Here is a 13,558-nt window from a genome sequence, read left to right as displayed (position 1 = left end):
TCCCCCCTCACTGAATTCCATTGTATCCCCTCGTAACAGTTTTCCAATATCTTCTTTCTAACAAAATTTACTTTTTCAAATTACTTTCTTTACTTCTTTTCACAATTTCTCCCATAATGTTTTACAATTTAGTCATATTCTATTCCTCAGCCAAACTGATACATTCAATTAGCTTCTACTTGTCTTATATTACAATATTTAACTAAATAATCTTTAAATTTCTTCCATTGTTCTTGATGTTCCTCTTCCTTCTGATCACGGATTGTTGTTGTTGTTATTGTTACCTGCCTTTTTCCCTGACAGGTACCACTACAATTTTATTTCATTGCATTTATCTGTGGAAGGTGTTATACAAGTTCCCTTGCCTCCCACATTTTTTCTTTACAACAACCCTGTGAGGTAGGTAAGGCAGGGAGGTTGCAATTGGCTCGAGGTGACCGATGTAGATGTGTATATGACATATGTGTGTGTGGCAGATGCTTTCTGATGTAGAATAGGCTGTTCCTAGTTTCATCGGATAAATGTTGGAGGGTACTATGTTACATATTTTTGTGTTTTTACCTTGTAAGGTGCCTCATGATCATTGGATGAAGGGCAGTGTAGAAATTTAATGAATAATAATAATACCAAAGGACACTTTGGGCTTGTGTGTCTTGCACAATAGCCACCTCTAGTCATGTGCTAAATCATTTTGGCAAGGCAGAGCAGGTAGCGATCTGAAAGAGAGGCTATTAATCAAAGTAAAAAATAAAATAAAAATTCCATTCAGTGTACCCAAACACTTGGATGCATCTAAAGTGCATTCCAGTCACTTTCTTGGAAGATAACCTATGACCTTAGGGGAAGGTTGTTGGTAGATCAAATTTGCAGATGACACCAAACTGGGAGGGGTGGCTAACACCCCAGAGGACAGGATCACACTTCAAAACGACCTTGACAGATTAGAGAACTGGGCCAAAACAAACAAGATGAATTTTAACAGGGAGAAATGTAAAGTATTGCACTTGGGCAAAAAAAAATGAGAGGCACAAATACAAGATGGGTGACACCTGGCTTGAGAGCAGTACATGTGAAAAGGATCTAGGAGTCTTGGTTGACCACAAACTTGACATGGGCCAACAGTGTGACGTGGCAGCTAAAAAAGCCAATGCAATTCTGGGCTGCATCAATAGGAGTATAGCATCTAGATCAAGGGAAGTAATAGTGCCACTGTATTCTGCTCTGGTCAGACCTCACCTGGAGTACTGTGTCCAGTTCTGGGCACCACAGTTCAAGAAGGACACTGACAAACTGGAACGTGTCCAGAGGAGGGCAACCAAAATGGTCAAAGGCCTGGAAACGATGCCTTATGAGGAACGGCTAAGGGAGCTGGGCATGTTTAGCCTGGAGAAGAGGAGGTTAAGGGGTGATATGATAGCCATGTTCAAATATATAAAAGGATGTCACATAGAGGAGGGAGAAAGGTTGTTTTCTGCTGCTCCAGAGAAGCGGACATGGAGCAATGGATCCAAACTACAAGAAAGAAGATTCCACCTAAACATTAGGAAGAACTTCCTGACAGTAAGAGCTGTTCGACAGTGGAATTTGCTGCCAAGGAGTATGGTGGAGTCTCCTTCTTTGGAGGTCTTTAAGCAGAGGCTTGACAACCATATGTCAGGAGTGCTCTGATAGTGTTTCCTGCTTGGCAGGGGGTTGGACTCGATGGCCCTTGTGGTCTCTTCCAACTCTATGATTCTATGATTCTATATAGAGCACCTGCCTTGAAACCCAAATGTCTGGAACTCAATCCATCACATCTCCTGGCAGGACTAAGGAAGACTCCTCTCTGAAAATCTGGGGAGCTACTAGATCAATCTTCTTCAACCCAATTTCCTCCAGGTGTGGTTGGACTACAGCTCACATAATAACTGACTACAGGTCATGCTGGCTGAGGCTGATGGGAATTGGAGTCCAACAACCTCTAGAGCAGTGTCTCCAGCAGTTTTGGAGCTACAATTCCCATCATCCCTGACCACTGGTCCTGCTAGCTTAGGGATGATGCTCTAAAAGCAGCTGGAGACCCAAGTTTGGGAAACATTGCTCTAGAGGGCACCAGGCTGAAGAAGGCAGGTGTAGACAGTACCAAATGTAATGGACCAATAGCTTGGGTCAGTATAAGACAGCTTCCTATGTGTGTTGACCCTAAAGGCGAGCTGGTCTGGAAGCCCTGTTTGTAGCAGGGCTTCCACGATGACCCCTGCAGCTGTAGCACTGAGCTCATTTGTGTTTCACATGCCTTGATGCATCCACAGGCCCCAGGCATAGCTAGAGGGACAGGCAATGGTTAATACCATCCACCTGGGTTCCCAAGGGATCCCAGGCAATAGTTAATAGGAGCCACCCGGGCCTAAAAAGATTGCATCTTTGCTTGGGTGTGGGAAAGCCATCTCCTTGCCATGGAGTCTGTCCCATGGAATGCTGTGAGCCCAGGGCAAGGAGGTGAGCTGTTGGACCTTTGCTGTAAGTTTGTACCCTTCCTTAACAAATTCTTAGACCTGATCACTTTGGTGGTTTGGGGCATCTTTCTGTGGAATTACTGCGTATCAGAGCTCCTGTGAACCCCCCCTCCTCATACAGTTAGAGGAAGCCATGTAAATTCAATGGGAATAGGCACTTTAGGGATTGGTTTTGACTGCAACTCAGGAAAGGGAAAAGAATTTGAATTGCACGACCGTGTCAAAATGCTTCTTTGAACTTACACAAGGAACAAAAGCTTTAAGAGGATATTGAATTATGTGCAGAAAAATTGAATCTCCTGGCCCTGAAGAACTAAGTCTAATTCTTTGGAGTCTCTCTCCCCCCACCCCCAACCCCCAATATCCCACTCCTCCTCTTCTGGGTGTGAGGACAGGAATGCTCTAATTGGGGAAAATGGTTAGCATGTTAGCGAGCAGCAAAACCAAAGATTTTTTGTGGGTGTATCTTGCCTCAGATATTAACATCTGCTCTGCTGTGGGGGGAAAGGCTTGTAAGAAGTCTCCTACAATAGGATTTATCTCGGTTATCAGACAGAAAACAGGGGAATTTTTATTAGTATTATTATTTTGCTAGCATCCCATTACGATGACAGATGAGCTGGCAGTTAATAATCATAAATTCTGCAATTGCATAAGAATTTTTCTGCCTCTTCAATAAATCTCTGGAATAAAACCCGATCTAATTACACCATCTATGATTGCTAGTCATTAGGCTACAAGAGTGAGCTACAATAAGCCAAGACTCATTAACCCTAATACCAGGCACGAGACTCGAGTGGCTTGGAAATGCCCTCAGTCTGCCAGCACCATTTATCATAGCTTGCCTGTTTTTCTACATATGTCGTGCCATTGCTTTGCACCTAAGGATCTGTGGAAGGGAGCACCCCAAATTCTAATACTCACAGCTGTGATTAGCATGGGGGTGCTAGGAGCTACCGAGGCTGGAGATCAAGATGGACAGAGACATTGTGTAGCATATAATAATTACCCATGACATCTGGTATCCCAAGACACTTGGGCGGTGAGTCCCCATGTCTGGGAGATAGACAAGGTACCTGTTTGGGTTGAGGTGCTTAGCTTGGAAGTATTCGTAGATACATCTCTGTCAGAAGAGGCCCAAGAATCTTCTGTTATTAGGAGTGTCTTTTACCAGCGTTGTCTGGCTCACTAGCTCACTGGCTCACACTGGTGGCGCTGTGGTCTAAACTGCTGAGCTTCTTGGGCTTGCCGATCAGAAGGTCAGTGGTTCGAATCCCTGCGACGGGGTGAGCTCCCGTTGCTCTGTCCCAGCTCCTGCCAACCGAGCAGTCCGAAAGCACGCCGGTGCAAGTAGATAAATAGGTACCGCTGCGGCAGGAAGATAAACAGTGTTTCCATGCGCTCTGGTTTCTGTCACAGTCTTCTGTTGTGCCAGAAGTGGTTCAGTATGCTGGCCACATGATGCAGAAAGCTGTCTGCGGACAAAAGCCAGCTCTCTTGGCCTGAAAAGCAAGATGAGCGCCGCAACCCCATAGTCGTCTTTGACTGGACTTAACCATCCGGGGTCCTTTACCTTTTACCTTAGTCTGACCGCTGCAGTCCATGTATTGGTAACCTCTAGGCTTGGTTACTGTAAGACGCTCTACATGGGACTGCCCTTGGGCCTGGTCCAGGATCTGCAACTGGTGCCAAATGTGGCGGTCAGATTGCAGGTGGCAGGCAACATGTGACACCAATGTTAAAACATCTGCAGTGGCTGCCCGTCTATTACTGTGTCAGGTTCAAAGTCATTGCATTAATGTGCAAGGCCCCAGACAATTTTGATCTCGAGTACCTTATGGACTTCCTGAACCCTTATATCCTAGCTTGATCACTGAGATCTATAGGGGCATCAGTGGTCATCCCTGGAGTTAGTGAAGCTCATCTGACGTCCACACAAAATTGAACTTTTAGTTTTATCGACCCAGGCCTGTGGAATGCTTTTCCAATAGAGATTCAGCTTTAATCCTTTATAGAAAACCTTTCTATGTCCCCAGGTTTAGGCAGACAGCCAAGAAAGCATCTTGTATAATTCTTTAAAAGGTTTTTATTGTGTGTGTTTAGTTGTAAACTACTGATATATTTTTTTTTTAATATGAAATAGTGATATACACTAGTGGCCAAAATTGTGGGAACCTTTTGGAAAAAGTGTATTTCTGACATTTGATGGCTCATAACACCACTGTTTTTGTAGTAATACCATAAAATTATATACCAATGGAAAGATAATGTAATGAAGAATGTAATACAATGGAGTTTGTTCAGTTATCCGTATTCTATCAAAAGTTATAGCCAAATAACCAGAAAAAGGAAGCACAACTTGCTTAGATTGATATGCAGTAGCTTTCCTTCATGTGAATGTAGCCAATGAGCATGAGCGTTCAGAGAGCCAATCAAACCTTGGAAATACACTTTTCCCAAAAGGTTTCCACAATTTTGGCCACTAGTATACAAGCCTTTTATTATTATAGACAATTCTAAATTATAGATAATTCTAAAGGAGCATCTCCAGCCCCATCATTGAGCCCAAACATTGAGATCCAGCTCCGAGGACCTTCTGGCAGTTCCCTGATTGCTCGGTCCCTGCTCCTGCCAACCTAGCAGTTCAAAAGCACATCAAAGTGCAAGTAGATAAATAGGTACTGCTCTGGCGGGAAGGTAAATGGCGTTTCTGTGCGCTGCTCTGGTTCGCCAGAAGCGGCTTAGTCATGCTGGCCACATGACCCAGAAGCTGTATGCCGGCTCCCTTGGCCACTAAAGCGAGATGAGCGCCGCAACCCCAGAATCGGCCATGACTGGACCTAATGGTCAGGGGTACCTTTACCTTTACCTTTATTATTATTAGTAAAGCTACCATGATTTCAGATCCATCACTAGCGTATGCCTTTGGCTCTAAATCCAGCTTCTTTTAGCCATCATGTTGCACTCTGGAATGGGTCATTCTTACAGATTTGAAGCACATGGTGGAACATATGCTTAATGTCCTCATTGTTGCGTCAAAGAGATATTTCAAGTTGTATTTGAGACCTAATGTGGCTTTGGCAATGACAAAACAATGCTGGAGATGTGGTCAGATGCCACTTTGAAATGTCTGTGCCCTGTATCCTTCAGCTGCTTATCTGTGCCTGGAGCTTTGATGTCATTGACTACGCAGATGCCGTCACAGATCCCTGGCATCCCATCCTCCGAAAAAATAATCTCTCAAAGGACCTGTTGGTGGCATTTTACCCATTGTACTGTTGAGAGTGTATTAACTTATGGTCTATGTGTGTGGTTTGGGAGCTGCACGGTCAGGGGAAAAGCAATGTTGTCCAGGGTTGTAAAGACTGCAGAGAGAATAATTGGGTGCACTCTTCCCACCTTGGATCAAATCTACGCTTCCAGGTTCCATAAGAAAGCTGCAGAGATAGTGCAAGTGAGAAGATAAAGGTGCTGTGAAGGTAAAGCATATACACACTCATGTCTTTTGCCCTGCTGTTGTTTGGAACTTGAAAAATTGTCGGGACACAAAAGTACCTTATTTTTTTGCTGTATATGACTCACTTTTTCCCTCCTAAAAAGTAAGGGGAAATGTGTGTGCGTCTTATGAAGTGAATGCAGGCTGCGCAGCTATCCCAGAAGCCAGAACAGGAAGAGGGATCACAGCTTTTGCTGCGCAGCAATCCCTCTTGCTGTTCTGGCTTCTGAGATTCAGAATATATTTTTTTCTTGTTTTCCTCCTCCAAAAACTAGGTGCGTCTTATGGTCTGGTACGCCTTATAGAGCGAAAAATACGGCAATAAGAAAATAGCCCTGCTGTATATGGGGGCATTTTCACTCAGCATTCTGTTTGCACCCGTGGCCATCCAAAACTGGTGATTTATTTATTATTTTTATTTATTAAATTTGTATAGTGCCTTTCACACATATATAGTGCCTTGATTTCAGGGCGGTTCACAACATAAAAATACAAGATAAAAACCGTAATAAAAAGAACACCCCCTCAATAATAATAATAATAATTACTTGTAACCTGCCCATCTGACTGTGATGCCCTAGCTATTCCCCCCACCCAATGACACGTTTAATAGGGTATCAGATGTGCATCCGCTAAAGGTCTGGTTGAAGAAGAATGTTTTCGCCTGGTGCCTAAAGGTGTAGGCTGAAGACGCCAGTCAAACCTCTCTGTTGAGAGCATTCCACAAACAGGGAGCCACTGCAAAGAAAAGGGTGGTTCTTGTGTTGCCACATTTTGGGCCTCTCATGAAGGAGGTGCATGAAGAAGGGCCTCAGCGGGTCCAGGTCAGTTCATATGGAGAAAGGTGGTCCTTGAGGTAATGTGGTCCTGAGCCATTTAAGGCTTTATAGGCCAAAACCAGCACTTTGAATTGCTGTGGTTAGTCCACAGCAGGACATAAAGGCAACAGGGACAGAGTGTTTGACTAGCACTGGAGAGACCCAAGTTCCAATTGCCACCACTCATTCCCCAAACCTCCTGAGAGAACTTCAGCCATTCTCTCCCTCCCTCTCTCTCTCACCCTCACCTCACAGGGATGCTGTGAGGATTAAAATGAGGGGAGAAGATCAAATGTATGCCACTTTGAGCTCCTTGGAAGAAAGATGAGGTAAACAAAGAATAAAACGGATAAAGGCTCCTCTGGTGTTGCTTGTCCCCTTCTACCATCAACTGGTATTCCAAGTGTGTCTGCCCCATTAGCTCTCTTGCCTCCTGTCCACTAATAGATCTGTCTTCCATACATTTGTCTAATCACATTTAAAGACATCTGGGTGGTGCTGTGGGTTACCTTTACCTTTACCTTTAAGACTAAGCCCTCTCCTTGTGGTGGCAAGTTTCACAGTAGGCTAGATGTGGACATGACTGGTGACAATCGCTGCATCAGGCCATGTTCTTTTGGCCAACCATTTGGAATTTCCTAGCACAGTCAAGTCATCCCATGTTGCCTCTAATTCCATTTCAGAACTGAGTAAAGCACATCTCGGCCTGTAAAACTGGTTTATGGGAAAGGTGCTTAATTAGGGCATCATCGTCAAGCTAGATGCAGATTACACTTTTGGAATGTGCAGTGTGCTCTTGTAAATGATCTCATGATTGTTATAAAATGGGCTGTAATAAGAATGGTGGGCTTGAGGGACCCATTGAAGGTTGCTACTGCACCTCTGCTTGCATAGAGCAAGCCATGGCTGTGCAAGATTAACAAGGTAACTGATGGGAGAACTAGACATGAATGGGGAAGACTTCCGTCCAGAATCCCAGATTTTTAGGGCATTTCCCCCAGGGTGCCATGGCCCTTTCTGTTCATCTGTGCATGTGTGGTAGAGGGTTTCTTCATGTTAGCAGTTAAATGCTAACCCTTTCTTTAACATTATAGTGGTACCTCTGGTTAAGAACTTAATTCTTAACCTGAAACTGTTCTTAACCTGAGGTACCACTTTAGCTAATGGGGCCTCCTGATGCTACCGCACTGCCAGAGCATGATTTCTGTTCTCATCCTGAAGCAAAGTTCTTAACCTGAGGTACTATTTCTGGGTTAGCGGAGTCTGTAACCTGAAGTGTCTGTAACCGGAAGCGTCTGTAACCCGAGGTACCACTGTATAAGGTAAGAGCCCCATTTCCCAACAAATCTAGGGCTACCCAAGCTGGTAATCAAGTGTTTTACTGTCTTAAATACCCAAGGCCATGCTATGAGTTTATGCTCAACACAGGCATGCAGTCATAGGAGCCACCTCCTAAGGGCTGAGGTCCCTTTTCTCCCCCCAATAAAATATTTGAGGGGACCACCTCCTCAAGTTGATGGACATTGCCATTGATGGTGTCTGTGTGCACCATGTGATTGATTATGTGGGTGGAACTTACCTGCTCCCCCTAATTTATTCAAGTTGGCACTTGAATAAATGCAGAGAGTGTATTCAGAGAGTGCATGCCACCAAGGCGTATTAGTACCCCTCATTTTTTGCTATCTCATTTGCTGTACTGGCTGTCCGCCAAAGGTCACATTTACAGCACATGGCTTCCTCAAAAAAAAAAAAACCCCAACAAAACCATGGGAACCATCGTGCTGGGAACTGTAGTTCCATCAGAGGTAAACTACTGTTTCCAGAATACTTTGGGGGAAGGCGTGTGCTCTACATGTATGCTGTAGAAGTGACCACAGTATATTAAATTTGTGTATACTATAGTAGGCTTAGATAGATCTCTTGGCAGACTTCTAAGGGAACAGCAAGAATTGTTTAACAGCTGACTGACCCCCCCCCCCAAAAAAAATGTTTAACAATAGCAGCAGCGAAAAGGCTTCTCTCTGCCTGCCCACTTCTAAATTAGGTTGCTAACATGAACATAACTTAGCAAGGGAAGGGAGAGTCAAGAGTAGGTTTTTGTCTGACGTGAGTTTGAACTCAGGTTTGGTCCTGAGCTTTCAACAGTTTTCAAATGGACACACTGCGGGGCCATGCAGAATCGACCTGCGATAAGCTTTCATTTTCAGAGCGAAACCACTTTCACAAGAAGCACTTTTCAGGGGAAAGTCGTATATACAGTAGATTTGGAAAAAACAGTGTTTTTCAAACTTGGGTCTCCAGCTAAATTGGGACTACAATTCCCACCGTTCCTGATTACTGGACCTGCTGGCTAGGAATGATGGGAGTTGTAGTCCCCAAAACGGCTGGCGACCTAACTTCAGGAAATGCTGATTGTAGATCGTGTATCGACAACGCGGTCTCCATTGATTCTGGGAAAGAATCGTGTGGCTACGCAGCCCAAATCTGCAGAAACGCGCAGCTAAAAACAAAACAATAGTTCTTCGGGGGTGGGGAGAACCTTTCTTTGTTTTTCCAGGATGAGACCCAGAAGGTAGCTTCTTACCAGAGGAATTCGGGGCGGAGGTGCGAGGAATGCCTCTTTGAAGGTGGCTGTTGTAAACTTGTGGGTTTGGCAAGCATTTGTGCAGAAAATAATCACTGAGCGACGGGAGGGGGGGAGGGCTTTTATTACACAGCTTTAAAATCAACCGATTGATCGCTGCCCCGAGTAATAAAAGCTGCGAGTGGCAGGTTCTGGACTCCCCTCTCCAGATGTTTCGCGAGGACCCCGTAACCCTGGACGGTCCAGACTCCGGCCACGCTCCTTCCTACCTCGCCCCACCTGCTGCGTCCTTCTCCTTTCCTCTCCAGTCTCCAACGCAGGGCGCCTCCTTCGCCCTCTCCGTCTTCTCTCGCTTCCTCCCGCTTGCGTCGCCGCTCTAGTTGCGACAGGGCGACGTCGTCGGTGACTCATCCTGTCACCCGAAGCGAGAGAGTGGTGGGGGAAAAAAAAATCCTGCCCGGGCAACCTGGGCGAGCCTGCAGTTGCAAGCAGATGCCTGCAGATGGAACCTGTTCACCAAGGCAGCAATGCACCCAGAAGGGGGCGAGGGAAGCGCAGCGCATCGGGAACCATGGGAAACGGACGCGGCGGCGGATTCCCTCCAGGGCCGCTTTCCGGAGAGACCAGAGAGGGAAACATCCGATTCAGGAGGAAGAGGCGACCCGGCGGCTGTCCTCAGACTAGAGGGGGCGCCATCGGAGCAGAAGGCTCCGACGCGCGACGTTGGGAGATGAGCGCCCCTTCCTCGGACGGTTGGGCTTGGACAGCCAGCCGGAGGCAACTGCAGGCAGCGAAGAGGAGGCCTTGCAAAGTTTGACCGGCAGCCTGCGTCCGCCGTCGGGCTTCCCCCGTCGGAAGAGCCCCGAGCGAGTTCTAGAAGGGGCTGCTTAAGACCTGGGCGCGGCGTGACGCCTGGAGCGCTAGCGACGCGCGTCGCTTAATGAGTGCACTCGCGCGCGCGCTCACACATAGACACACAACTCGGGGAAAGGGAGGCTAGCTTGCTCCTCCCGCCCCGCTTCCCTTGGCTGACTCGCCTTCATTCAAGAGAAGCCGCAGTTCATACCCACACATTCCTGATTAGCCCCCACCTCCGCAACCGAGCCCTAAACTGGCTCTTCCTTTCCAATAAAACCTGGTGGAAACAGTTCTCGTCCTGAGCGTTTGTGGTGCCAGATTAAGGGGGGGAGCAGGGGGGGGGGTCGGGAGAGAGAAAGCGTGTGCGCAGGAAAGCTTTGCAGGGGAAAGGGGGCGGGGGGGGAGAGTAGATCCTGCTGTGATCTTTCCGATCCACATAAAAAAAAAATTGGGGGCGGAGAGAGCGCGGAAGAAAGAGGAATGATTCTCCGATGCAACCGGCTCTGGGAGCTTTTCCTTGTGTTGGGAAGGCTGCGGCATTTCAGGAGTGACTTCGGTTTGGGCGCTCGAAAACTACCCCCCGAGTGTGTGTGTGCGAGAGAGAGAAGAGGCGGGGAGCAGAATTGGCCGGGATTGGGCTGGGCTGCGGTGGGGGAGGTGGGGGTGTTGTGAGAGCGACGGAGCTTCCCCGACTATCTCCCCGGCGCCACCTCTTTTCCTTTTGCCCGTGGCCAGACTGAACGTCTGATAAGAGGTGGATTAGGAGGGGAGTTGAGAGACAGACCAATAGCTGCTGCCAGTGGGAGTATTTTGTGATTCACATGTAAGAGGCTCGGGAATCGCTGCCTCCTCCTTTCTTTCAGCACCAAGAACAGCTACAAGTGCAGCTCCTCGCTCGCTTGCTTTTGCTTCCCCCTCCTCGGAAAAGCCAGGCAACGTGCGCGCAAATGGAGCCGCAAGAAGGCGCCCCGAGGGCTCCTCTCCAGCCCGGGTGAGTGAGCGAGCCGGGACCCCGCACCCTACCCCGTCTGCAACTTCGCGACGGGAGCGCATGCATCAAGTTGACCCGGAGTTGGGAGCCAGGGGACTGGATCCCCGGCTGCTTTGATCGCTCGGCCAAAAGCCACCCGGGGCCGAGACGCCCCGGAAGCCCCGGAGTCTCCCTCCGGCTCCTTCCCGAGAAGTTCGAGGGCGCGGCGATGGAGGAGGCTGGCACCGCTGCCCCGGCGCTTTGCAGCCCTGCCGGGATCGACGGATCTCCCGCGGGGGGCGGGGAGTGGGCCGAGGGGGCGGGGAGTCGCTTGGAGAGAGAGGCTGGTGGGCTGAAATTACCTAATCCTCTCTCCCTGCCCGGGCGCCGCCGCCGCCGCCGCCGCCGCCGTCTATTAATTCCACCACTGACCCCCGCCGCTCCCCGCGCGATGGAGCTGCAAGTCTTGCCGAGCGATTGGGGGAATCGAGGTAGCTTTATTATTACTATTACTATTATTTATTATTATTTATTAGGCTGAATGCAGTGTGTATGTGGGAGGGGAGGATGAGAGGAATGATATCAAGGGAAATGGGAGGGGTGCAATCCAGGAGGGGCAGGAAGAAGAGTGATGCGTGAATGCAAGTTGTGTGTGGGGTTTTTTGGGTGGGGGGTGTTGAGAGAAATCCAACTTGCTGGCCAGGGGAGCTGCCGGGGTTTGTTTCTGTAGCACTTGGTGGAGCTTTCGGATCTGGAAAGACACCTGATGGGGAGCTGGGAACGGAATTGGCAACGTGAAGGGGCAGTGATCAAGCTTCTTGTGCCTGGTGCAAGGATGAAATCCGAACACACACACACAGAGCTTACAAACCAGTTTCGACCCCCTTTTTATTTATGGCTCCTCACCACCATCGGCTGATTTTTTTTTTTTAAATGCATATGGCTTTCAGTCCTGAAGACTTTAAAAAAAAAATTTGCTTTTTTAAACGAGCCTGTTCCCTTGGGTTTAATCCGGAGTTATGAACCATTCCTAGGGGGCGCGGGAGCACTTGGGGGCTGCCCCCGAACTTTCCTTTGAAAGCTATGCAAAGCGGAGCTTGGCGAAAGTCCTCCCAGCGCGATTTCTTCCTCTGATCTCAGGATTTAAATTTAAGCAGCTTGATCCACTTCCTCCTTGAACCTCCACCCCCCACCTCACCGCCGCCCGGAGGAAGGAAGTGGAGCTTTTAAGGCTCTTGGAGATCAGCAAGCCCACCCTACTGTGGAGAGAGAGGGGGGGAGAGAGGTCCCTTGAGGCTTGTTCAAGCTGGTAAAATCGCTCAGGATTGACCCGTGTGCCTCTTCGTGTAAATTGTAAGCTGGCGGGGGGGGGGGGCGTATCCTAGCTGTCAGATTGTGCAGGACATGACAGGAGCCCCTGGGAGCCCTCACCAATTGATTCCCCATACTTGTATTTCAGAGGAGGGGGGGACAGAGGAAGCTCTCTTGATGTCTCTCCAAAAAAAGAAAGAAAGAAAAAAGCTATTTATAGAAAAGAATATGAGATGTCTGCTAATGGAATCTCATCCCTTTTGGAGATGTCTAATCTGTCCTTTTTTTTAAAGGGAGGTATTTTAAAGACAAGTAGGTAAATGGATCACACTGAAAACACATGCCCCCAATAACCATTTCAAACTATCAAGAGTAATTATGGATTTAGGAGAGCAGTAAGGCCAAGCCGGCACACTGACATTTGCCATTACAAGCAAGCTTGGGGATTGAAATTCCTCACTAAAAAGGATGTTACATTTGCACAGAGGGATTTCTATGCAGAGGGAAGCAATTGCAGTTCTTCCTTTCTTTTTAAGGAGACAGGGCTGTGGCAGTTGCATCTGAGCACATATGCACACACAGGACATTTGGGAAGACTCGAACGCTACATGCTTTGTGAACCTGCTTTTTTTTAGAGAACGAATGAAGCCATTTCATTCTAATGTTTCAGAATCTACAAAAGACTGAACTGCAATAAGAGATAGCGGAAGGGTTGCTGCTCACCCTTTGGCGGCAAAATACTCCACCTCCCCTTGGCAGTCTTCCAATTAGGGTTGAAATTCCTTAGGTGCAGAAGGAAATTGTATGGGGACAAGTAAAAAAAAAACAAACAGAACTCAGCCGTCAACAGAGGGCACCCGCCTGAGTGCATTTACTATCCAGGTAACAGCAGGTTTTTGTGGGATTTTTTTAATGGAACAAAGTGGTGAAATCCTGCTTGCTGATTGAACTTCTGGGCCTCCCAGTCTTAAAGCTGTTTGCTTGGAAGGACACTCCATAGATGTGAGGGGAACTTACCTTGATCCC

At 47.6% G+C, this 13,558-nt stretch overlaps 1 protein-coding gene and 1 long non-coding RNA gene across 5 annotated transcripts in view; one reads left to right on the top strand and one right to left on the bottom strand.

Moving 5' to 3' along the window:
• LOC310825727 overlaps positions 1 to 13,558 on the bottom strand; it is a 200,664-nt gene that overhangs the window by 32,356 nt on the left and 154,750 nt on the right. The window lies entirely within an intron of this gene.
• Positions 10,730 to 13,558, top strand: part of GRM8 (glutamate metabotropic receptor 8) — a 552,158-nt gene continuing 549,329 nt past the window's right edge. For 2 of the 4 annotated variants that reach the window (XM_083699119.1, XM_083699117.1), the window contains exon 1: positions 10,730 to 11,242. The gene's annotated coding sequence lies outside the window, so the exon portion shown is untranslated. Of the gene's footprint in view, positions 11,243 to 11,569; positions 11,713 to 13,558 lie in introns of those variants that run through there. The other 2 variants (XM_083699118.1, XM_083699120.1) reach the window with 2 other exon arrangements.

Source organism: Podarcis gaigeae (genome assembly GCF_964106915.1).
Source record: "Podarcis gaigeae genome assembly, chromosome: 10".
In the NCBI taxonomy this organism is placed as follows: Eukaryota; Metazoa; Chordata; class Lepidosauria; order Squamata; family Lacertidae; genus Podarcis; species Podarcis gaigeae.
The sequence above is the reverse complement of the archived record's forward strand: the minus strand, read 5'-3'. Positions and strand labels throughout refer to the sequence as shown.